Source organism: Marmota monax, unplaced genomic scaffold, assembly GCF_021218885.2.
Source record: "Marmota monax isolate L192 unplaced genomic scaffold, Marmota_monax_Labrador192_F-V1.1 WCK01_AAM20220418_F8-fsc00005, whole genome shotgun sequence".
NCBI classification, from domain to species: Eukaryota; Metazoa; Chordata; class Mammalia; order Rodentia; family Sciuridae; genus Marmota; species Marmota monax.
The window spans coordinates 17,255,824-17,282,525 of record NW_026692254.1 but is presented as its reverse complement, the minus strand read 5'-3'; the positions used below and the strand labels follow the sequence as shown (position 1 = coordinate 17,282,525).

The 26,702-nt window shown below is 40.5% G+C and overlaps 2 long non-coding RNA genes across 2 annotated transcripts; one reads left to right on the top strand and one right to left on the bottom strand.

The window, feature by feature from the left end:
• Positions 1 to 496: 496 nt before the first annotated feature.
• LOC131423929 (uncharacterized) lies at positions 497 to 26,497 on the top strand. The gene is made up of 3 exons (XR_009226106.1): positions 497 to 631; positions 3,539 to 3,730; positions 24,756 to 26,497. It is a non-coding gene; the product is annotated as an uncharacterized LOC131423929 (long non-coding RNA).
• LOC124088929 (uncharacterized) lies at positions 566 to 24,466 on the bottom strand. Its single transcript, XR_006850515.2, has 3 exons — positions 23,981 to 24,466; positions 15,129 to 15,284; positions 566 to 693 (listed from the first exon to the last, which is right to left on the bottom strand). It is a non-coding gene; the product is annotated as an uncharacterized LOC124088929 (long non-coding RNA).
• Positions 26,498 to 26,702: the final 205 nt, after the last annotated feature.

Here is a 26,702-nt window from a genome sequence, read left to right as displayed (position 1 = left end):
TGCGGGTCATCTGTCCCAGAATGGAGATGATATCTCCATGGTGACAGCTGCTATGCCTGGCTCCTTTACTACTGCATTTCCACAGCCTGTAGCACCTTGGTAGACCCAACACACCCTTTACTGCCTTCCCATGTATACTCCAGTTCTGTAATATCTAAGCTCTCCAAACTTCTCCTGTTGCATCTCAGAGATGTGAGCAGGAATCTAGGTCAGGCCACCAGAATGTTCTAGTACTCTGGCCTTAGAAGATAGGCAATTAGATGAGTTTCATTCTGGTGGGCGAGTCTCATGATGGGGGATAAGTGCTGTTGCTACGATTGCTTGGAGGCAAGTTGTAAATGGAGATGCTTATTAAACTTTTGATCTCTTCATAGGGTTTAATAGTTCAACAGGAACTTAACAGCAAAACAAACACATAAACTTGGCCCACCAAGGCTGGACTCTGACCTCTATCTGCTGAGTTTGTTTTCCTGCTTTTGCAGATCTCAGTAGCGTAATCGCTTGTGTAAGCCACTCCAGTCTGTTTCTCGGTGCCTTGCTGTCTTCTAGGAATTCACACAATAAACAGGTTTTGGAGGAAGGCCAGCACGTTCTCAGACTTCCTTCTCTCTGGTTGTTATTCAGAATTCAGGTCAGTGTCTATCTCCAGATCTTCCTATCAGTGGTTACTGGATTTCAGCTTTGGTTTTCTCTCTGGAACAGAGCACAAACATTGTAACTGGGTCACTCTCTGACTTCAGTTCCCTTCTTGTGTCATAGCGAAAGGTGATCAGTTTGCCTTTTGCAACAGGTGGAATTGGCCTGGAGCCCAGAAAGCGGAGCAAAGGTGCCATCGGGAAGGGGTTCAGTTCAAATGAGGAAAACAAAGCAAAACGTAATGGCAGGTGGTCGCTTTGGGCTCCAGGAGACATGGATCCCAGTATGGGAAAAAAATAATAAGTCTGTCTAGTCATGCCACAGTGATTTGGTCCTTCCTTTCATGGACAAAACTGATCCTGTACCAGGTGCAGTGGCGCACACCTGTAACCCCAGCGGCTTGAGGCAGGAGGTTTGTGAGTTCAAAGCCAGCCTCAGGAATTTTGTGAGGTCCTAAGCAACTCAATGAGACCCTGTCTCTAAATGAAATATAAAATAGGGCTGGGGATGTGGCTCAGTAGCTGGGTGCTCCTGAGTTTAATGGTAAAAAAAAAAAAATCCTGTGGCGAATTCAAAGGTCAGATTCAGATCCCAGATGAAATGAGAGATGAGGCACAGACAAAATGAGTGGAGATTTCCAGAGATTGCAAAGGTGACCTTGTTTCTGACAATGATGTTTTGGTTTTATTATCTCTCATCTCATTGCCCCAACCCTGCCATTTCTGGCTGGAGGCTAGATGTGTTGGGACAAAGTTACCTCCGTGTCCCCTGGAGCTCAGTTCCTAATTCAAAACATTCACACCATTTCCAAGAGCCTCTTATATGCCAAGTACTGTTCTAGTTGCTCAGGGACCCAAACAATAACGGAGCTTATGGAATTGCAAGTAGTGATTAATGATATGAAAAAATATATAGAGAGAGACAGAGGGAGGGAGGAGAGTGGCTGGTTGGGGTGATTTCCTTTAGCTGAGGATCAGGGAGGGCCACTGCTAAGGACAGCTTATGAGCTGAAATGGGAGCCATGACAAGCCAGCCCCAAGAGGGCCAGCCACAGAGCTTCCCCCTTTAGGAAAGCAGGTGCAGAGCTCAGAGATAGAAAGTAGCTTGGCAGAGTGCCCCAGGCAGAAGGAAATGAAGAGAAGAAAGGAGCTGGAAGGGAAGATAGAAGACCAACACTAGCCAGCCAAGCCCCCGGCATGAGCAGGGCCCTGAGTTCCTCAAATTCAAATCAGCTCATTGAATTTCTGTCCATGAAGTTGATCTCTGACATGTCACAGAAAATAACTGGTTACTGAGGCCTAAAGATGAACTAAGAGAGAAAATAAAGTATAGGGAATTCTTACTGCTCTTTTGTTATCTGTGGACATTAAAAATGGAACCAAGAATGAAAACAAACCTTAAAACTGATACATCTAAAGATTCTGGCGAATTCCTAGGTCTGCCTGTTTTACTAAAATTGAGGAAATACAAAGCTGGGTCTGGAATAAAAGGATCTGATTTTTTTTTTTTATGCTGCTTTAAAGTGGTAAGATAGTTTCTCAGGAAAGACATGGGCTTAGTCATGCTCTGCCCCTTAATTGTTGTGTGACTGTGAATAAATTACTTAATCTCTCTGCTATAGTTTCAGTCTTACACGTATCCCAAAGGCTAATTTTTTAAAGGTTTGGTCCTTAGTTTGGTCTATTGTGAGGTGTGGAAACTTAAAGAGGTGGGGCCTAGTAGGAGGTCTTTGGGTCATTGAGGGTGAACCATTGAAAAGGAGAGTGGCCCTTCCCCCTTACTGACTTTGCTTCCTGTCCAAGATGTGAGCAGTTTTTCTCTGCTGTGCACTCCGTATCAGTGCCTTCTGGCATTACCACCAGAAGCTTAAGTTGTTGGTTAGCCTGATCATTTACTGGAAACTCTAAAACCATAAGCCAAAATAATCCTTTTCTCTTTAGAAGCCAATAATAGCAATAGAAAGCCACTATCACACTCTCTGAGCTTGTAACCTGTCTTGTAAAATCCTTACCTGGATACTTTATGAGGATTCACTGACATAATCATGAAGGTCAGCTAGCTTTAGGGTTAGCTCTTTCCTTCTCCCTGCCCTGCCATAGAGACAGTGAGAGAATGAATATCAAAGAGAAGACAAATGCTATTTAACAGAGAAGAAAAGTTGGAAATGAAGGCAGGGATTTGGTTTATTCCCAGAGCTGTGCATAGAATATAGCACTTGCTCAATAAACACTCCTTCAGTAGTTAAGTTCTTCAAGTGCCAGAACTTTAGGAGCACTTTTAAGAGCCAATTTCAGTTGGGGTCTATGTTAGTTCCCCACATTGTTGGTTGATGGCTGTGGCTCTTCCTCTGGTTTACAGTCCAGCCAGAAAGCAATAGAAGCACAGGGGGTAAAGAAGACATTAATCTGTACCCTATGGGAGACCTAATGCCTTAAAGTTATCCACAAAGCCAGAGAATGCTTTGATACTTGTCTGGATGAACTTTCCACCTTTCAAATAATTCATTTTCCCTATTTATACAAAATTCAGACAATATAGAAGGATAGGGAAAAATCAACACCCCATACTCAGAAATAAGTTGACATTTTCCTACTTTATTTGTTTAAAGTATATATTTAGACATCATTGGGATTCTAAAATGACCTCAGTCATATAGTCTGTCCTTTTTAATTATTCTACAGGAAGCTAAAAGGTTCTTCATCAACATAACTTCTATGGCCCTAAAATAGTCCAGATTATGGAATGCATAATGAATACTTGCTTCCCATGATGACCCTGGGGGGGAAGGAGAAACAGAGCATAGAGAGTGTGACAGGAGATCATGTCTGGGAAGGACCCAAGACATGCCTCAGCTACCTCCACCAAGCAGTTGTCTCTTCTTGGTCTCCATCACCACCCGCAGGAGCTGAGTGTACAGGGGCATGCTTTCAGTCAAGCCTAGGCCCATTGTCCTGACAGCCATTGGACCTCAAACTCCTAATGGATGGAAGGGCCAGCAGAGGAGAACAAGGAATCCAGAGGCTGCTGGCTGGGTCTGTGCACAGGGACTTGTGTATCTGGACTGGGGGAGACTAGAGTCTTCCAATGACTTCAGGTAGGCCACTTCTCTCACTTGACATCAGAATGCATTTCCAGTGATTTGAATGTGGTTTGAGCGTGTCCCCCAAGGGTTCATGTGTTGGAGACTTCATCCCCAATGGGGCAATGTTGGGAGTCAGTGGGACTTTTAAGAGGTGGGGGGTCATTAAGGAGGCTTCCCTTGGACCCTGGTTCATTCTCAAGAAGACATTGTTATAAAAGTACACAACTGTCCCCTCCCACTTCTCTCTGGCTTCCAGTCTCACTATGTGATCTCTCCATCCCACGTATGTTCTATCCACCACAAAGCCCTCTCCAGAGCCTACATGATACTATTTGGACTTTAAGTCTACAAAATCATGAATTAATAAATACCCTGGAGAACGGACTAAGACAGAACCCAAGTTTAGTTCTTTCAACTTGGAGTTTCACAAGAGCAAAAAGTAAAGATATCCATCTCTGGAATGAGATCTTGTCAAGATTGGGCAGATGGCTGATTTTCTTTTCTCTCCCACCCACGCCTAGCTGTCTCTCCACTCCAGGGGAAGACAGAGGCTTTATAAGCTGCCTCGCCCCCACTCAGCTCAGACAGGAGTGCATAAATGATAACACTGGTCGCCCTGTACCCAAGTCTGGTTTTGCATCTATTGCATAGAGGCTAGGAATGCTGCACTTTCCTTCTTTGGTGCTGAGCAGATCTTTGGGATCAGAGCAGCTCCTCAAAAATGTTCGTTACTCTTTATTTGTTAGTAGAAAAAGAAACCAGAAATTTTTATTTTTTGAAGTAAACACTGTACAAATACATTGAGGACTGTGACCTTTAGGGTCACATAATTATTACAGACCCACTGACATTGTTCACAGTTTCACAAAACATCACTTGGAAAGATCTTCAGTGGCAAATTCTAAACTCTGCCTGAGAACAACATGATAACTCTCTTGGCACAGTCGCTGTTTGGACTATTGCAGGGTTGCTTGGTTTGATACCTCATCGTTCACCCAATTTGGCTCCACACAGAGACTGGTGGTTTCTAGAAGCGAAAGTTTGAGAACATGCTGGTATGTAAATTATTCTGTTGCAGGTTTTCTGGGAATGCCCAGAGTATTCTGAGTACCAGAGGCAGTGCTGGGTGGATGGGAAATTTCCCATCCAATCTGCTGGGAAGAAACCCAGGGCCAGAGCTCTGGATCAGCAGGGGCGGCTTGATGGTCACATCAGCCCCAGAGAACACACAATTTGCCTGCAACCTAATAACCAATTTCTGCCATCCCCTAAATCATTGCCAACCATCTCTACCTATTTGCTCTAGGAAGAGTAATAGAATCAAATGGGCAACTGCTCTGTCTTTGTTGAGCTAAACAAAACATAATAGTTATACTCAGCCCAGGGCCAGGCAAGAAATGGTTGCAACACAAGACTTATTGCTCTTAATGAAATCCCAAGGAAAGTGTCCAGGACATTCCCTTAGGAAAAAGTAATTTCAACAGGAAGTGCCTTCTTGGTATTGTAAATCAGAGAATGTCTCTCTAACTTAAAGCTTTTTTCCTTTGATAGAAACAAAAGTCTTTAACAAAATTGTAGGAGGAAAATTTTAAGTACTACAACATGCTGTGGACTGAATTTTGTCGCCCCCCCCCCTACCAGCTGAGTTGAAATCCTCACCATGAGTACCTAAGAATATGATTATATTTGGGCTTAAGGTCTTTAAAGAGGTAAAGTTAAAATGAGGTACAGAGGTTGGGCCCTAATCCAACATGACTTGTATTCTCATAAGAGGAGATTTGGACACAAGATACTTATAGGGAGAAGGTGGGGATCTATAAGCCAAAGAGAGAGGCCTCAGGAGAAATCAACCTTGATCTCAGAATTGGGAGACAATGCACTGCTGTTTTTAAGCCATCTGTGCTACTCTGTTGTGACAGCCCTAGAAACTAATGCGCCAGCTAATATGTAAATGGCATGTTTTTTTAATTAAATTATTTATTTATTCTAATTTGTTATGCACAATGGCAGAATGCAATTCATTTCCTATTACACATAAAGAGCACAATTTTTCAAGTCAGTAATTGTTTACAAAATATTTTCTCACCATTCGTGTCTTCATACATGTACTTAGGGTAATGATGTCCAACTCATTCCACCATTATTCCTACCCCTTTACCCCCTTCCTTCCCCTCCCTCCCCTTTGCCCTATCTAAAGCCCCTCCATTCCTCCCATGCTCCCCGCCCAATCATCATTATGAGTCAGCATCCTCATATCAAAGAAAACATTCAGCCTTTGGTTTTTTGGGGATTGGCTTACTTCACTTAGCATTATCTTCTCTAACTCCATCCATTTACCTGCAAATTTCATGATTTTATTCTCTTTTAATGCTGAATAATGTTCCAGTGTGTATATATACCAAAGTTTCCCTACCCATTCATCTACTGAAGGGCATCTGGGTTGTTTCCACAATTTAGCTATTGTGAATTGTGCGGCTATAAATATTGATATGGCTGTGTCCCTGTAGTATGCTGCTTTTAAGTCCTTTGGGTATAGACCTAGGAGTGGGATAGCTAGGTCAAATGGTGGTTCTATCCCAAGTTTTCCAAGGAATCTTCATACTGCTTTCCAGAGTGGTTGCACCAATTTGCAGTCCCACCAACAATGTATGAGTTTGCCTTTTCCCCCATATCCTCACCAACACTTATTATTGTTTGTATTTTTGATAGTGGCCATTCTGGCTGGAATGAGATGAAATCTCAATGTAGTTTTGATTTACATTTCTTCAATTGCTAGAGATGTTGAACATTTTTTCATGCTTGTTAATTGATTGTATATCCTCTTCTGAGAAGTGTCTGTTGAGTTCCTTGGCCTATTTATTGATTGGGTTATTGGTGGGGGGGAGGTTGGTGTTAAGGTTTCGTAGTGCTTTACATATTCTAGAGATTAGTGCTCTATCTGATGTCCTTGAGGTAAAGATCTGCTCTCATTGTGTAGGCTCTCTGTTCACCTCACTGATTGTTTCTTTTTGCTGAGAAGAAGCTTTTTAGTTTGAATCTATCCCATTTACTGATTCCTGGTTTTAATTCTTGCACTATAGAAGTCTTATTAAAGAAGTTGGGGCCTAATCCGACATGATGGAGATTTGGGTCTACTTTTTCTCGATTAGGTGCAAGATCTCCAATTTAATTCCAAGGTCCTTGATCCACTTTGAGTTGAGTTTTGTGCATGGTGAGAGATAGAGGTTTAATTTCATTTTCTTACATGTGGATTTCCAGTTTTCCCAGCACCATTTGTTGAAGAGGCTATCTTTTCTCCAATATATATTTTTTGGCACCTTTGTCTAACATAACTGTCGTTATATGGGTTAGTCTCTGTGTCCTCTATTCTGTACCATTTATCTACAAGTCTATTTTGGTGTCAATATCATGCTGTTTTTGTTACTATTGCTCTGTGGTATAGTTTAAGAATAGTAATGCCACCAGCTTCACTCTTCTTTCTAAGGATTGCTTTGGCTATTCTGGGCCTCTTATTTTTCCAGATGAATTTCATGATTGCCTTTTCTATTTCTATGAGGAATGTCATTGGGGTTTTGATTGAGATTGCATTAAATCTGTATAGTGCTTTTGGTAATGTGGTCATTTTGATAATATTAATTCTGCCTATCCAAGAACAAGGTAGATATTTTCATCTTCTAAGGACTTCTTTAATTTCTTTCTTTAGCATGCTGTAATTTTCATTATAGAGGTCTTTCATCTCTTTCATGAAGTTGATTCCCATTTTTTTTTTGAGGCTATTATAAATGGAGTGGTTTTCCTAGTTTCCCTTTCAGAGGATTTGTCACTGATGTACATAAATGCCTTTTATTTATGGATGCTGATTTATATCCAGCTACTTTGCTGAATTCATTTATTAGTCCTAGGAGATTTCTGGTGGACTGTTTTGGGTCTTCTAGGTATAGAATCATATCATCTTCAAATAGTGATAATTAGAATTCTTATTTTCCTGTCCATAACCCTTTAATTTCTTTCATCTGTCTGATTGCTCTGTCTAGAGTTTCAAAAACTATGTTAAGTAGAAGTGGTGAAAGAGGGCATTCCTGTCTTCTCAAAGCCTTAGAAAAAGAACAAATCAACCCCCAAAGCAGTAGAAGACAGAAAATAATTAAAATCAGAGCCGAAATCAATGAAATGAAAACAAAAGAAACAATTGAAAAAATTGACAAAACAAAAAGTAGGTTCTTTGAAAAAATAAGTAAAATTGATAAACCATTAGCCATGCTAATGAAGAGGAGAGAAAAAAACTCAAATTACTATCATCTGTGATAAAAAAAAGAAATATTACAACAGACACTACAGAAATACAGAAGAGAATTAGAAATTATTTTGAAAATTTGTACTCCAATAAAATAAAAAAATATTTAAGGCATCAACAAATTTCTAGAAGCATATGATATGCCCAAACTAAATTAGGATGATACACACAATTTATTTTATTTTTGGTGGTGCTGGGGATCGAACCCAGGGCCTTGTGCAAGCAGGCAAACACTGTATCAACTGAGCTATATCCCCTGCCCCTGATATACACAATTTAAACATAGATTTCAAGTAAGGGAATAGAGGACACCATCAGAAGTCTACCAACCAAGAAAAGCCCAGGACTGGATAAATACACAGCTGAGTTCTACAAGACCTTTAAAGAAGAACTAACATAATACTTCTCAAACTATTTTATGAAATAGAAAAAGAGGGAACATTTTCAAACACATTCTGTGAGGTCAATATCATCCTTATTCCAAAACCAGACTAGGACAAACCAAAGAAAGAAAACTTCAGACCAATATCTCTAATGAATATAGATGCAAAAATTCTCAATAAAATTCTGGCAAATTGATTACAAAAACATATCTAAAAGATAGTGCACCATGATCAGTAGGGTTCATCCAGCGATGTAAGTTTGGTTCAACATACGGAAATCAATAAATGTAATTCATCACATCAATAGATTTAAAGTTAAAAATCATATGATCATATAAATCTCTTAAAAATCATTGAGATCAACAGATGCATAAAAAACATTTAAATCAATTTAAAACAATTAAAATACAGCATCCCTTCATGTTCAAAACACTAGAAAAACTAGGGATATCAGGAACATACCTCAACATTGTAAAGGCTACCTGTGCTAAGCCCCAGTCCAACATTATTCTAAATGGAGAAAAATTGAAAGCATTCCCTCTAAAAACTGGAACAAGACAGGGATGCCCTCTTTTACCACTTCTATTTATTATAGTAAATGGCATGTTTTTGTGATAAAAGTGAAGTTACAAGTTCTTTTTTTCCCCATATAGAGGATCAAATGGAAGAAAGTTACAAGCCTTTGGCAGGTTGAGTCTAATTTGCCCTCTCAGTTTGAAGGGAGCATCACACACTGGTCACATTCACTGACAAATCTGCCCAGTGATAGCCTGAGGCCCACCCCCCCGCCCCCCCCGTGTTGGTGCAGCTGGACCCAGTTCGAAAGTTCCACTTATGGCCTGGACTGTGAATGTTAAAATCTACTCCTCCACTTGAAGGTAGGAGACACAGACCAGCACTTCTCTTTGTTTTTCTTTGTTTTATTTTATTTTTTGGAATACTGTTTTAGTCAGCTTTGTGTTGCTCTAGCTAAAACACCTGACAAGAACAACTCAGAGGAAGAAAGGTTTATTTGGGGCTCAGAATCTCAGAGTTTCAGTTCCACAGACTGCCACGCTATTGCTCTGGGCCTGTGGTGAAGCAGCGTATTGTGGTACAAGGGCGTGGTGAAGAATATTGCTCCATTCATGCCAATTGGAGGTAGAAAGAGGGGTCAGAGGGAAAGGGCACAGGGAGATGAGCTATTCCAGAGCACACTCCAGTGACCAACCTCCAGCTACAGCCCACCTACCTACAGTGTCCCCCCAGCCAGTCCATCTAAATAAACTGGGATGGACTGATTAGGCTACAGATGTTGTAATCCCATCATTTTAGCCCTGAATATTCCTGCATTAACACAGGAGCTTTGGGGGCTCACCTTGTATCCAAATTCCCCAAAATACCCATTTGAGCATGAAGAACATCTTAGATCAAGCGGTACAAACTAGTTATATTTTTATTTATCCCAACCAAGCTCCTGTTATCCTGAATAAGAATATCAACTGCACAGTTGCTGGAACCTAATCAAGTAATAAATCATGAAGAGGCTTTACTCCTGCTGAAAAATGCCCTCTATGCCTACTCTCCTCTCGTCCCCTGCTCACAGCTATTATCTTTATTCAAAGACAAAAGAAATTTAAAGAATTTACAACTATGTGTATGCCTATCACAAGAGTCACTTTGGAGATTAATCTTATGCCCAATTCTCCCTGACCTATAACAGGCTCTCCCTCTTTCCTACAACCAAGAAACCAATGAAGATTAAAAAAAAAAAAAAAAAAAAACCAAAAAAAAAAAAACAATTTTCTTGTTTATTTAAGGGCTATTCATGGATGGTATCCTTCATTCCCCCTCACTCTATCATTAGTCCCCAGGATATACCCTCACATAGGAGTGGGGTTTGCCAAAAAATTAAAAATGTGTGTGGTATACATGTGTGTGTGTGTTATGGTGTGTCCCATGTGTCTATAGGGAGTGTGTATGTGCATGCTTGTGTTTGTGTGTGTGTGTGTGCATGTGGGTGGTTTGTGTGGTATAGTGTCTAGGAATGGTTTGTGAGGTATGTATAGTGTATGATGTGCATGGTGGTATGTGCAGTATGATTATGTGGGTGTATGGGATATATGTGGTATGTGTACAATGTGCTTGTATGGTATATATGTGATCTCTGTGATATATATGGTGTATGGTGTGTGGTGTATGTGGTATGCTGTGTGTGTGTGTGTGTGTGTGTGCAGTGTATTGTGGCATGTGTGGTATATGTGGTTTATAGTACATGGTATGTCTGTGTGGTAAGCAGTGTGTATGGAGTGTGGTGTGTGTGGGAGGGTGGTGTGTATGGGTATGTGTGGTATACATGGTATATGTTATGTGTGTCTGGTATGCAGCATGTATGTGTCTGTATGGTGTGTGGTGTGTGCACATGTGTGCTCATGCACTTAGGTGTGCACTTAGGAGTCAGGAGGGCACAAGCTGATTTCCTCACCACTCTCCAGGGTGTCCTTTGGGCTGATGGGGAAAAGCATGCTGCCCACATCCAGAAGCTCCCCACCTCACCCTTCTCATGAAGTCTGCACACCAGCTGCTTTGGACAACTCCCTGAGGGCTACATCATCTCCTCACTTTCCATCAGATGGGAAGCAGAAGGAGGAGGAAGGGGAATGTTGGGGAAAATGGGGAACAAAGAGTCTTTATTGTTCTTCCTTTCCCTCACTCAGGCACAATCTCTAGAAGACTTTAGCCACAGCCCACACTGGAAAGCCATTTACCACGGTCCAGTGGAGCCTCTGAAAGACCTGTGTGTCCTGAGCTGGGTGGGTGCAGCAGTCAGCGTACATCAAGCATGCTGGATGGCCAGAAAGCACAGGAGACCACAGAGCATGAGAATGGAGTGACAAAAACCATCTCCGAATGACCAAACAAGCAGAGGGAGGAGGTTTGAATATTTTGTCCATGCTCTCACAAGGCTTGGTTAGTCTCCCTCAGCTGTGCTCAGGACTGGCTGTGCATGCTAGGGGAAGATGTCAGTCACCTCAAGCCTCAGGTCCAGGCCCACCTCAGTTGACCCCAGGGAAAGTCATGGGCTGTGTGGGCGTGGATCCCATGAGAATGTATCTCCATGGGTGTCAGAAACCAGATAGCTCAGCAAACCTTCAGTTGGTGTCTACTCAGTGTCAGGTACCGTGTAAGGTGCTAGATGCTCAGAAATAAATAGCAAGCTTCTTGCCCAAGGTGGGTTTTAGACCCATCTGGAAGATGGGCACATAATCTTGAGATGAGTGCTTCTAAAGAACAATGGCCAGGGCACCCAGGGAATCCCCAGGAGTTTAAGAAATGAGTATCACACCTGAATTCATGCCTGAAAGATGAGTAATGGAAAGGAGTATCCCAGACAGAAGCAAGGTTATAAATAAAGGTAAAGCCCTGGAGCCTGTGGAGAACTGCTGCAGCTTGTCTTTACCGAGCACAGCATGTGAGGTGGAGACACACAGGGCTGGGGAGGTCCATAGACAGTCACAGTAACGGAGGTCAAGTTTGCAATTTAGGGTATTTTTGAGAGTGACCTGTGGCAGGCAAGAACACCAACTGGAACACTATGGGAACTTTCTGGGTGACAGAAATAGCAAATCTATTCAGGTTAGCTGGAGACCGTGGGACTTCTACTCTAAGAAATGATCCATCAATTTGGATGTTTCTAGAACACGGGATACAGGGAATGATTGTCTCCACTGCCTATGGGAAGAAACTCGCTGAGTAGCATGATGCATGGCATACAGTAACCTGTAATTGCACAGAATCCAAACACCTCCATTACTCACCCAAAGTGATTGGTTCAAAATTGTGCCAGAAAATGGTCTGCTCTCTCATAGGGACTATTGCTAGTTAGCCAACAGAGGTGTTGCCCACATTCAGGTTGGGTGGGAAGGAAAGCTCATTCTAAGCCCAAGCCAAGGGCTGGCCTAGGGAGAGCATTAATTGAAATTCACAAACAGAATAATACCACTCTAAGGTGTGAAGGAATCAAGGAACTCTTTGGTAGAATGTTTCTCGGTCTCCTGAAACGTCCTTCTGGAAAAATTAGACTACAGGATTTTCTCTTTCTCCAGGTGTATATCTTCTTCTCATTCTCAAATGCCTCAGCTTTGGCTTTGTTCCTTAAAAAGAGGTGATCATGAAGCCTTTCATGAGCCCATGCAGTGTCATTACTTCAAGACTTTTTTTTCAGCCGTTTGGTTGTTGTTCTTGTTGTTTTGTTTTGTTTTGTTTTGTTTTGTTTTGTGTGTGTGTGTGTGTGTGTGTGTGTTTATGTTCCTGAAACTATGCTGCAATCTTCTGTGACTTCATAACTTCTCTTCTCACCCCCAGGAATATTGATCTTATCTTCCCCTCTATATTATTATCATTTAGTCAAAAGGATGCCAGCTTTTCTGTTTTGCTTTTTATTTATTTTTTCCCCAAATTGATTTCAGTGGAAAATAAACAGGCAGTAAAGGTATCAATTTCTGGGTTATGTCAACCAGGCCAATAGGACACAAGAAAACCCCATGGTTTGGGCAACTTGGTAAAGGAATAAGGGCACAAATAGGATTCGATAGCACTTTACTAAAACACACCTGTCTCATCCAGGTAACACACTGACAACCACCCCATTAATTATCTACCTGAACCAAAAAGTGACTGGCTCCATCAGTGTAGCTCAATCAATTGGTGCCACATATACATGGTTTAAACCTCTTCGATTGGTAGGATTGTCCCTCTTCACCATTGGATTCCTTTGTGATATTCAACAGAAGACCAAGAGACAACTGGAAAACAATGAGGACTTCAAGAGAGGTGAGCAGTGTGAGGAATTAAGGTCATGACAGAGCAGGGAGGATCCCAATTAGTCACCAATCGTGTTATCATTTTAAATCCTCCAGGAAGCCTTATGGTACTTGGCTGCCATTTCCGGCTTGCCAGCCACCTCCTTACTCTGTCCTTTCCCATTCTTCATTTGGGTGTCAATGGGAAACATCATTTAAGAGTTTGAATTTATTGACTTATGTAACCCTCATCTCAGTTCTGCAGAAAGGATGCTATCATTTCCCCATTTTATGGACAAGAAACCAGAGTGTCACAAAGTTAATGAACCAGAAACTTCTCAGGCTACACAGTTATCAGTGGGGGACCAGAAACTTAGAACTGTATGCTCACATCCTTGCCCAGGCATCAGTGCCTCTGCCATCACAGGTGTCCCCTGAGAAAAGTACTCCATCGTTCAGAACCTCTGTTACTTCTCTTGGATATGACTGGATAGTTTACCTCATTGGTCACTTGTCAGGATTGGAAGGGCCCAGACTTATAAAGGACGTGGTATCAGCAATGGCACATCTACGTCAACCCTCCAGCATATTAGCTGTTACCACTACTGTTTCCAGCTACCATTCTCGGTGCTCCTACTGTGGAATCATTAAATTCAGCTTTCAATGAATCATCAGTAAATCATTGTTCAGGTGAATCATCCTGGCTGGCATACATGTTCCCCATAGGTTCTGCCCTGTGACTTCCAAGCAGGGCATGTATAGGAAACTGCTGGGCAATTTTCCTCTGTTGGAGGCCAACCTCGCCCAGCTCAGCTATCCTGCAACCTCTTGCTGTGGCCTTCTTGTCAGCCATCTGCCAGGATGACTGCCCTTTTGAGGGTGTCCTTAAAAAAACCTAAAGGGAATTCTGGTTACATTCCAAAGGCTATGTTTTAGGATTGATTGTCTCAAAACTGAATCTCCAAATTTAATAAATTCTTATTTTCAATTCTAGACACTCTGAAATGACTTCCACACCTCCTAATATAATATCTGGCTCATGGTACAGCCTTTATTTTAAATAAATGTGGGCCTCAAATACTCTTAAAATTTAGTGAGAATCCATCCAGCAATGGATGGATGAAAAAAGTTATTTATATAAATAATTTATATTCATATGGAAGATAAACTACATGACTTTTTCTCAGCCAGATTAATAGAGGTGAACAGAGAGCTGGTGGAGAGTGCTGAGATATATTCCATAATGATGTTTATAAAGATCTGATATTAGTTCTTCAAAATACAATTATTTTAAAATAATCTTTTTTGCATAGGCATATTTCCTTCTAATTTTATTTCAGTGTAATTACCTATACTTTATTCTCTTTAAAAACAGTCTTCCAGGGGTTGGGGTTGTGGCTCAGTGGGAGAGCACTCACCTAGCATGCATGAGGCACTGGGTTCGATCCTCAGCACCACATAAATGTAAAATAAAGATATTGTGTCCACTTAAACCTAAAAAATAAATATTAAAAAAAGGTCTTCCATTTGTTGGTGGATCTCAATGAACTTTGAGAAGAAACAGGAGTAGTTATACATTCAAATAATAAATATAGATTTTATTATTAGGCAAGGAATCAACAACCATCAATATAAAAATAAAAAGTTAAATTAAACCCATACAGAAATGTCAATTTGGCTTAACTGCCTAAAGGGCAGTCAGCTTCACTGTGAATTCAATCAAGCATTTTTCTTCAATATTTAAAAAAATACAAGTGTGTAATACAGACACATTAAAAAAAGCAAACTCATCCACATTGCCAACTCCCACTACATCCTGGCTTATTTTAAACTCTCCTCCAACTCTTTACAAAGATTTAAAAGAAAAAAAATATTCTTTTTTATTTAAATTAATATGCACCATTAAAAGAGTTCAAACAATATGGAGGAAGATAAAAGTGGGGGAAACATACCTTTTCCTAGAATTGACCACTGTTCATCCACGGAAGGCTGCTCAGCTTGTGGGCACAGAGTAGGAGCCAGACTGGCTGCTTCCTATTTCCTAATCCTTCCTGGTCCACTTGTAAGCATTCCCTAAGCAGAATACAACTGTGCCTCAGTTTCCTCGTCTGTAAATGGAGATAATAATGATAACATTTACTGCACTACAAAGTTGAGAATGCATGAGCTAACCCACGGACAACACCCAGAATGGTCTTGACATACAGTAAATGTTAAATATCATTACATATGGTATGATTGTAATTTCTATATATATACAGAGCAAAAGGATCAAAAGCCTAGTCAGAAATACTTTTAGAAACATTGAACCATTTTATAGATTCCATTTTTATTAAAGATATTATAGTATTTAATTTAAGTTGAATTTGGAAATAAAAGGAGTACCTAAAGAGATTCTTTGTAATCAATGCTCTTTTATCATAAGAAAGGGTATTTCCAAAAAGAATGATATTGCTAAAGTCAAAAAAAGGAGATTAAGAGAAAAAAAATGAAAGAGCCAGATTTTTAGACAAAAATCTTGATGCCTCAGTTTTAGACAGGAGTTATTAGCGTATCTGCCAAGATTGCTATTTGTCAATCCTTTTTTTTTTTTTTTTTTTGCAGTGCTGGGGATGGAACCCAGGGTCTCATACATACTTAGCAAGTGCTCTATCACTGAGCTAGGTCCCCAGCCTGCTGTTTGTTATTTCAGAACATTTTTTAAAAGATTTTAAGTTAGATGATGCCAATATGATCATTAGGCATAATTTTTATAATTATTAATAATGAGTTTTATATGTAAATGGATTCACTGTTCACTACAAAGTCATTTTTCTAATTCTGCTTTTCTTTTTTTTTTTTTTCTTTAACCCTTTACTTGGATGTCATGGAAACAGAAGATTTTTGTTGTTTAGGTTTTTTTGTTTTTTTTTTTTTTTTTTTGCTTTTAAATTTCGAAAATTGTTTTGGTTTACATACATTCTCTGAAATCTTTTACACTTGGCAATGCCTCTTGTTTCCTTTAGAGTTGAAAGGCAAGCTTCATAATGTATAATATTTTGAGCTCTTTTGTCCTAGGATGACATATGTTTCTGGTACAGAATATCAAATGCAGAAAAATCTGAGATCATCTGCTATTTTTTTTCTTTCTAAGAGGGTCTTTTACTTTCTCCTTGGATTTATTAAAAAATGAAATTTCTGGGGCTGGGGATGTAGTGCGCTCGCCTGGCATGCGCGGGGCGCTGGGTTCGATCCTCAGCACCACATAAAAATAAAATAAAGATGTGTCCACCAAAAACTAAAAAATAAATATTAAAAAATTCTAAATAAATAAATAGATAAATAAATAAATAAAATTTCTAAGACTCAGTAGCTCAAGCGTATACACCTCAGTGGTAAGCACCATGGAACATTTTTAGAAATATGGTATGGTTATTTATTCTTTTTTATTTTTATCTTTCAGGAAAGTTTCCTTGTATTAAATAGTGAACATATTTTTTTTCCATTTGTTGGATTTTCTGTTTTTGTTTCAGAGACAATTTAACTTACATCGACTTATTTCCATGCAAACATGAATTTCTCTCCTATTTTGTTCTCTGGCCTTTGTCATTTAGCATTCTCTGTGATTATAGTAGGTCTTTTCTGCACATCACAATTTTCATTTTAAATTTCTCTATGTTCTTTGTTGTTTTTAGTTTACTAAGGTATTAATGACATGCCCAAAATTCACCCTTTTACTGTAGAGTTCTACAGGTTGACAGTCATGCAACCACCACCACAATCAAGGTACTTTCTATAGCACACTTCTTACTCTCTGTCCCACACACACAGGCTCAAGCAACCACCAAACTGCTTATCTTCTATCAGTTTGTTTGTGTTTTGTTTTGTTTTGGGGGGTGGGTACTGGAGGGCACTTTACCACTGAGGTACATCCCCAGTTCTTTTTTTTAATATATTTTTTATTTTATTTTTTTAATATTTATTTATTAGGTGTAGATGGGCACAACACAATGCCTTTATTTTTTTTATGTGGTGCTGAGGATTGAACCCGGGTCCCGCCCTGCCAGGTGAGTGCTCTACCACTGAGCCACAATCCCAGCCCCCCAGTTCTTTTTTTATTTTTTGAGACAGAGTCTCTCTAAGTGGCACAGGCTGGCTTGCCCTCCTCCTGCCTCAGCCTTACAGGTACCTGGTATTGCATACAGGCCTGTGCCACCATGCCCAGCCTATATTTTGTCTTTATACCTTTCTTTTTCCAGAATCCTATATAGGTGGAATCATAGTGTAGAGATTTTAGCTCCTTCATTTAATGCAACATATTTGAGATTTATCAGTGTCATTGCTTGTTTGTTTTTATTGCTAAATACTACTGCATTTTATGGATGTATCACAATGTTTATTCACTCCCCACCTGAGCAATATTTGAGTTGTTTCCAGTTTGGGGAGATGACAAATACAGCTTCTATAACCATTTGGCTGTAAGTTTTTGCTTGAACCCAGGTTTCATTTCATTTGGGTAAATCCTTTTGCCCATTTTAAATTTGGATCATTTAATTTATTGAATTTTGAGTACTCTTTATATGTTCTGGATATTGTTCTTATTTGGATGTGATTTACAAGCATTCTCTCCAAGTCAACAGATTGTCTTTTCATCATTCAAATTTAATTTAGATTTGAGTTTAGTAATGGCTTTGATTTAGCTTCTGTCCTGAGGTCTTCAAGTTCTCTTTTTAATTTAACTGTCTTTTATCATTTTATCTTGAGCTAAATTCAATTTTTTTTCTAACACTAAAGTTCTCTGTCACATAAAGCAAGTATAAACATTTATTCCCATCCCATATTTTCTCCTAGCTTCATTTCCTCTTAGTTTTCACACCATGTTCCCTTGGCCCCCACCCCACAGTACATTTCCATATGAACCTTGATGTCATATGGCTTTTTCCAACTGGCTTATGTTTGCCCAGATCTAATCAGGCATTCCGTTTGCTCTGATAAAGTTGGGATACTGTTTTCCCACTGAGCTGGCATTTACAGATGAGTGGGCATCTCCTATTCTACCCACCTTTCTCTACCCTAAGAGAATGCTAGAGGTTCAGGGAATGCTCAATGGATGCTGCTCTTTTCAGTTCTTTCTTCTTTCTATAGGAATGCCTATACTCTGCCCTCTCTTCACACATTCATTAGCATTTGTTAAACCAGGACTCCCTCCCGTCATCCAGTGGTGTTAGGTTGGATTGGGAGAAGCAGATGGTCCCATTCCCATTGGGAATCCCTCTGATTCCTTGTGTAGCCGCTCTGTCCTTGAATGGGTGAGAAGAGCCCCTAATCTGTGGCTCACATTCCATTTCAGTTGTCTTTCCAGGACCCACATCCTCTTTTCTATGAAGAAGATCCTCTTTTTTATGAATAATCTAAAGAGACATGCCTCCGTGAAGATGTAGGAATTAGGGGGCTCTGAGGTCAGCATCGCCACTGGGGAGGACTGAAGGGGGGTCATTAGGAGCCAGTCCTACTGCAGTTTCTCTGCTCTCTCTGGCCTTCCATTGCTTTCCTTGACCATCAAGCTTTGGACTTTATGGCTAGTTTGAGTTCTTCACTGGTTACTGATAGTGAAAACTTCATGATTTTTTAATACTTTTGTATCTTTTATTAGACATGGCAAAGGAAAATATGATGATGTACTTTTAATTCACTTGTTTCTTCTACAAGTTTTTTTTTTTCTGGTGAATTTGTACTTTTGGGAAATGTTCTCTGACATCTCCCAGTGTAAATGCCCTTCCTCTGTCTTTACAAAAATAGCATCAGCCCCAAATACTTTTGCCTCTGAGCTGGGTTAATCTTCCTTGAGCAAACCCCAGAATCTTTCCCTGTAATCTTGGCAGCACTGGCTTCTGATACCATCTACTTCCCATCTCACCTCCTTTTGATTCACCTATTAGAAGTTGATACCTGGACCATAGCATAGATCTTCCAGAGCCCTGAACTAGCTACCGATGGTGTGCATGGCATACAAGTGAGGAAACATGGGCTCAACATTTCTGATTTCACCCCTGCCTGTGCTTACCTCTTTCATACCATTTTAAAAACATAATTGTGCAGTTATCTGTTTATCTCTGTCTTCTCACTGTCCAGAATTTAAGTTCCTCAATGGTAATAAAGCTTCAAGGAGGGAGCATTTCTTTAGCCTCTGTTGGGGGCCATGTTTATGTCTTATGTAACCCTTCCTCAAATATACCGAAGTTGATCATCAACCCATTTCACAGATAAAAAACCTGAGGTTCAGCAAGTTTTAGTGACTTGTTCAAGGTTACACTGCTAAGGAGAATAAAATAAGATTTCAATTATTCTCATTCCATCAATCGTCTAGGAAAAATATTTCCAGTGTTACCTTTTTTATAATTGGTATTTTGGAACAGGAACAACCTCCACATGAGAAATGATGTGTCATCAAGCTTTTGTAACAAGCATGCACCTGCAGCTCTTTGAAGACCTTATTTTTTTTTAAATATCTCTTAGAACATTTTAGAATGCAGTGTTCCTAGTTGGCCCACATGAGTGATTGTAAATGTAAGATGAGGAAAGATTAATGAATGGATAAAATAACTGATTAGATGGTGAAAGACTGTTTCTGAAGACATATTATTGGGACTATGTGAAGGCCATGTACTCCAATGAGAGGAAGAACATAACAGTGTTTAAGGGCATGAACTCTGGACATGTCCATAGTAATCAGGAAAGATCACTTATCTGGTCATTGTGTTAGTGGGTGCTTAAGTTGTTGCAATTTTGTGTTATTTATTACGGATAATGATGACTCAAGCAACCATCTGCCCTAATTCTTCCCCGAATGATTGCACCATGGCTATTGTTTTATTTGTTCACTAGACGTTTGAGATTACAGAAATTTTCATTAATTTTCTAGTTGATTTACTTGTTTTTTTCTTTGTGGCTTCTGAGATAAATGATGATTATAAAGGTATTCTTCCAAAATTTTTCCTAATAATTGTATATTTTTGGGTTTCACATTTAGATCTTTACTCCCTCCATCTGTTTGTGTGAAAGACAGAGATGTATTGTTTGAACAATACAAGTTGTCTAACTTTATTTTCTAAAAATTTTCAACACCCTACAGATACTTTAGGTTAGGAAAAAAAGACAAGACTTTTAACTGAAATGCTGCTAGATGTTCTAGTAGTTTGCTCATGTGTCAAATTAAAAAAAAAAAAGCTTCTTAGAAAAGTCATAGCCAATTCATAATTTATGGCAGTTTTATCTATGCCCAGCATCTACTTGTTATGTTTTTAAAGCCTGACTTACTGCATTGGCCAGCTTTAGGTACAATGATAAGCAGAAGCACTGATAGTGTACATTTGACTGATTGCTCACAGGAGTGGAAGAGTCTCTGTTATCATAGTATATGTGATATTTGCTGTGGCTCACTGATAAGCAACTTTTATCCAGTTAAGAAAGTGCCATTCTACCCCGTAAGTACTGCAAGTTCAAAGAGCCCTATAACCTTGGCACATACCCTTCAGCTTCTGAAAATGGGAGGTTGTTCAGCGCTCCCAAACTATGCAACTAGTGACCTAGGTCAGCTCGACTCCTTCCCACAGCCACCTGAGTCCTGAGACTAGAATTAGTTGGAAGTTCTGTGGGAAGTTTGTGTGTCCTCCCTTCATGGTGTTTGTGGCCCATCCTGCCTCTGATCCTTCACATCTCAGAGACTCCTTGATGTGCCCATGTGCAGCAGCAGGTATCCACAGCACACCTTTCCCACATGGCTACACACTTAATTTTACTCTTATGATGAACTGTGTCAAACAGTACAACATGATGTAATGACCCTGCATCTTTTTAAAATATAACAATGTACTTTAGAGACCTCTTTTCTAACAATGTATAGTAGAGATCAAAGCACATGAAAGCAGTATCTCTCTTTTTAAGGATGACCTAGTATTCTCTTGCCTTGCTCTCTCAAAAGGCCAGTTTCCTACTAAAAGATCACCTTCAGGTTTCCTCCAGTAATTTACTATTACAAACAATCCTGCCTAAAATACCCTGAATAAACATCCCTTCACACATGTAGAAGTTTATTTGCAGGAAAAAAAAATATTTGTAATATATTTCTAGGACATAGGTATATGCATTTTTAATTCTGAAAGCTATTGCCTGACCATCTTCCAAACAAGTAATGCCAATTTATAATGCCTGAGTGTGTTTTCCTCATTTCCCTTTGGGTTGTTTGTCTTTACTGTATTGATTTGTAAAAGCCCCATATAGTTTGGAAATTAGCTGTTTGTTGGTCTTAGGAGTTACAACTATTTCCCTGTCTTTTATTTTTAACCATTTGACTACTTTTAAGTATGTGAAATTTTCTATTATATGAGGTTGAATTTATCAATATTTTCATTTTGGGGTACTTGTTTTTCTTTTTGGGTGGAGCCAATATTGAACCCAGGCATACTGAGCTACATCCTCAGACTTTTTTTTTTTTTTTTTTTGTATTTTATTTAGAGACAGGGTCTCACTGAGTAGCTTAGGGCCTTGCTAAGTTGCTGAGGCTGGTTTTGAATTCTTGATCCTCCCGCCTCAGCCTCCCAAGCCACTAGGATTAGAGGCACTTACCACCACACCTGGCTGGGATACTTGTTTTTATATCATAGTCCTGAATGTTTTCCATACCCCAAGATTACTTTTTAATTTTTTCTATAGTTTCTTTTAATACCTTTATAATTTTACTCTTTAGCATTTAAAATTTAATACATCTGAAATACATCTCAATGTCAAGTACAAAGCACGAATCCAGCATTTTCTTATCCTCTGGGAATAGCTAGTTGCCCACATAAATTTATTTTGTGCATTTACAAGCCACTCTAATCAATCCTTCCCTCATCTTGGGGGCTCCTCAGGGTTCTTAGACAAGGACCCCACCTCCTCTTTCTTAGGCAATGCAGTATCTGCTAATTGGTTCAATGTGTGCATGGCCTACAAGATCATACTCATGTCACCAAAGTGTCCTTCTCTCCAGAATGTAGCCTATAAATAAGTGGTAATATTGCCTATCGAAAACAAACAAACGATCCCCAGGAACTTCTCTGACGGTCCCCTGGCCTTGTTTTTCTTTTCTTGCCATCTAAACTGCACTCCATCTCCCACTGCTCCATCCGAATCCCAGTTGTCAAGGTCACGGAAGACCTCCTTGCCTCCATGAGTTGATGGCCTCTCCTATGGTCAGCTCCCAGATCTCTGTTTCCTGATCAGTCTGTTGGCAGAACAAATCTGTCTCTTATAGAAATGCATCTTCACTTGATCCTGGGCCCGGATCCTCCCTTGGCCCTCTTCCTCTTTCTTGTGCTTTTCTCTGAGTCTCCTTTCCCAGTTTCTCCTCATCTGTCATGTTAATGACAGCTCAGCTGCAAGGCTGAGTCTTTAGTCTTCTTTCCTCTTCTGGCCCCACTCACTCCCTGGTGATGTCACCAGTTTGAACATTTCCAATCAACATATCCCCAAACAAACATCTCCCTCCAGCTACCAAAGCTGCTCTTCCCCCCTCCTTCCTGCTTCGTTACTTTCCCCAGTAAATGCCAACTTCACCCTTGCTGTTATTCTGGGAAAATACTTAGTACCTTCCCTGCTTTTAGTTTTGGGTCACATCTTGTATTCAATCACCAATCTTACTGTGTCTACCCTCAAAACACCCAGATCTTGACATCTTCGTGTCATACTGTCGTAGGCTCTAATGATTGCTAACCAGTATGGTCCCCCTGCTCTGCCCTTTTCCTCACAGCGGGACTGAGAGCCTTTAAAAAGGCAAGTCACACATATCCTTGCTCTGTGAAGGGCTCCAGCCACTGATTCCCAGGTGACTCAGCAGACCAGGAGCCAAAGTCCTTGGATTGGAGAGGAAGGCTCAATCAGACCTACCCAGCCAATTTTCTGATCTCACCTCTTGCCATTCTACTCGCTGCCCCCCCCACACACACACACAGGGACTGCTTCCACCATGCTGGCCTTCTTCATGTCCCTCCAATGTGTCAAGCACCTCCTCACAGCTGTGCCCTGGCACTTACAGCTTCCCAGGTACCCACATGACTCACTCCCTCACCTCCCTCCCTCCTACAAACATCCTCTGATCTCTGCTCAACCTTTGACCTAAAAGATCTGCCTTGCTGTGACCCATTGGAAGCAGCAGCCACCTCCCAAACACTTAGCAACCTGACTGTGCTTCCCATTCCTCCAAAACAGCTGCCTGCTCTGTCTGCATAACTGCTTGTGTCTGTGTCATCTGAGTCCTTGGGGTAAGCTACATAAGAGTGGGACTTCCACAGCTGGGTCCCAGCAGCTAAAGAGAGGCTGGCACAGACATTCTTAAACACAGGCTGAATAAGTGAAGAAATCTGCCCAAAGTGTGGAGGTGGATATATAGACAAAGAAAATGACTTTCACAGTTCAGCTAAAGGGGTTCCGCACTGGAACAAATAAAACATGGCTCTAGTCTCATCTTTGAAACTAACCAGGTGGGGACCTTAGATAAGTCCATTTACCTGGAATGCCTAAGATTTTTGGCCAGAGAATAGACTTCATCATGCTATTGTATAGACTTCACTGGAATTTGGTTAGAAAGGGTGAGGGACTATGTATATTATAAAATTGTATGTGTCAACTCTCCCTGACCCTCATCCTCCTGGTTTGCACTGCCTTGTGAATTATGCCTTGATTCACCCAGTCACCAAATTCAGCAACTTAAACACCCTTCTGCATCTCTGTAGCACCCAACAAGTCACTGATACACCCAACTTCCTTCACTTTTTTCATTTCCACTCACCAATCCTGTTTCCTGGTAACTCTGTCTTGGAGAAGTGATCACTCCTGAGGATTGCTGAAATAGCTTCTCATTGGGTTTCTCAGCCTCTAATATTGCCTCCTATAATTGATTCTTCACCAAGTAGAGTAGATATGTGCAAGTCCCTTCTCTTCTTTGAATTTTCCAAATGTTCTCCTAGCCTTCAGGTCAGGTTCAAGCTTTGTAGATCAACACATAATATGTTCCATGTGGAAAGAACCTTAACTAGGCTTATATAATACCTTGATTACTAACATTTCTCAAAATGGTACAGTTCCATGCCTCAGGGCTTTCGTACATGCCATTTCCTCTCCCCAAAGTACACCAGCTCTCCCCTAACTCTAACTGCCCTGCCTCTTTTTTTGCCATAGCTTCTTCATTTATTTCTCTCATAGCACTTTCCAAGTTGTAATGTTGGTTTGAGTGTCTGTTTCTCTGAACTAGACTCTGAGAGGAAGTGGCTCTTTCTAATGCCAGCCCTGGGACCAATAATTGTGAATGCTCAGTAGATACAGAAGTGTTTTCAAATAGATGTGGAAGCACTTTGAAATGTTTACCCAGCACTAAACAGGCATTATTAAGGGAGTGTTACTACAGGGTGGGAAACTACTTAGAGGAAAGGGGCCTGGCAAAGATCAGGGCTTGGGCCCTCACAGCTGTGTGTTGCCTAGTCTGCTTGCAGCCGGAGTCACATTTCACATTTAGTCCTAATCACCTTTTTCATTCCATTTCTGCCCTTTTGCCAACATATCCCCAGGATGCTGTCTGAAAATCAGAAAAGTGATTATTCAGCTTGTTTGGGGAAGCCAAACAGAGGCCAAGCTCAATTTCACCATTCAAATAAACAGCCTACCTACTGGACTTTGAATCCAGCTGGAAACAGACCAGGTAGCTATGTATTTTCTCATGTTTGCAAGAGAGGAAGTGGCTGGCCTTGCCATTCATCCTTTAAGGTTGGTTCAGAGCCAGGAAGTCAAAGTACCAGGGCAAATTTATATTACACATTACGTACATATCTCGAAAAAGCAAATATCAGGAGACCCAGGTTGTGACCCAAACAGCCATCCAAAGCAGAGCCCTGAAAAATGCCTCACAGTTTGGTTTTCTTCCAATAAAACAACACGTTAAGTTGGGCCATTAACTCAAATGAAAGGTTTCAGATTTATTTTCATTGGCAGATGGAAATTAAGTTGCAGAGATACAACCAGTACAGTCTAGAGTATATTTAATTTCATTTATTTTTAATTACACAAGTAATGCATGAATATAGTGTCAGTATAAAAACCCAACACAGATAAAGTTCAAGTCCCTCTTAACCAGTCACTACTTCACTCATTTCCCCTCCCTGCTGATGTCAATTTGATCTCTCTCTCTCTCTCTCTCTCTCTCACACACACACACACACACACACATACACACACACACAAATACACAAACACACACCCCAAAATAGAACCAGATATCCCAAAATAATAGATGTTCTAAACCAAAGTAAGATACAAGATCATCATGGAAGATGTCAGGGAAGTCATCAAAAAATTCAGGACTTTTAATTCTTCAAGAATTTTAAGAGCCTGAAAGGACCCTGAGAAGGACATTAGGTGGGGAGAAAGATTTTGATGAAAGCAGTTGGTCCTCTACCTCCATGGAGCCAGGGAGAGGTGACAATGTTTTTTTCATATCAAACATGGAAAATCTTCCGTGGGGATTTTTTTGAGACCTTGGTATACAACCCCGACGTGATTATACTTAGTCATCTTTTTCATTATGGCTTTCCCAACTCCCCAGGTTAGACGTATGTTCCATTTTTCTTCTAGTAATTTTATGATGATTATTTAGTATTTGATTTGTGTACAATTTTGTTTTCACAGATTGATATAACTACTTTCCCCAAATGAACCACAGATTCTTTTAACACCATCCATGGAGTATTATTTCATGACACTGGTTGAAAGGGCACTTTTGTTGTATACTAAAGCTCCAAATAGTCATGGTGTCTTCCGAATTGATCCACTGTCTACTCCTTTACAGGTACATTCATTAGGATTCAACTGTGCTCCCTTTGAAGTTGAGAACATCACAAAAATAATCCTCTATTACCAAATGTTTTCCAGACCCTTGACCATGGTAGCACCAGGAACCTGACTCAGTCCCCACTCACCAAGCCAGGCCCCCGTCCGCAGACACCTCTGCTCAGAATTCTCATCCTCTCTATGGAACACTTACCCTCCGCTTCTGAAGGGCTTCTTGGGTAACAAAGACATTTTCCACCTCCCACTCCTGCTTCAGCATCCCTAGAGGAGGCTGTGGGGTGGGTCTGTGAAGCTAACACAGGCACCACTCCTCCACCCACCCTGGCCCTCGATTGCATGTGGCTGTGACCCTGGCCTCCTTGCTGAAAGTCCTCTGGGAAGCTCAGTGATTTAGTGTTTTCTATTTTTTCCCTGCTCATTTTTTCTGGCACTGTTTTCCTTGGAATCAGACATAAGGTGATGAGACTCTGACCTTATCTCAGAGGGACAGATACAGTGCCATAGCCCTGTAGCCCTGGATCACCGTCCAGAAGACAGACCCTCATGGGCCTGTACTCTTCCCCATCCAGGTGGATCAGGAATCTCAGATGTGCTCTGCTTTGGCTCTCATAGCTGAAGCCCCTGCTGTGTGCCACAAGCCTACAGGGACACAAGTCTGCTTTCAGTCACCT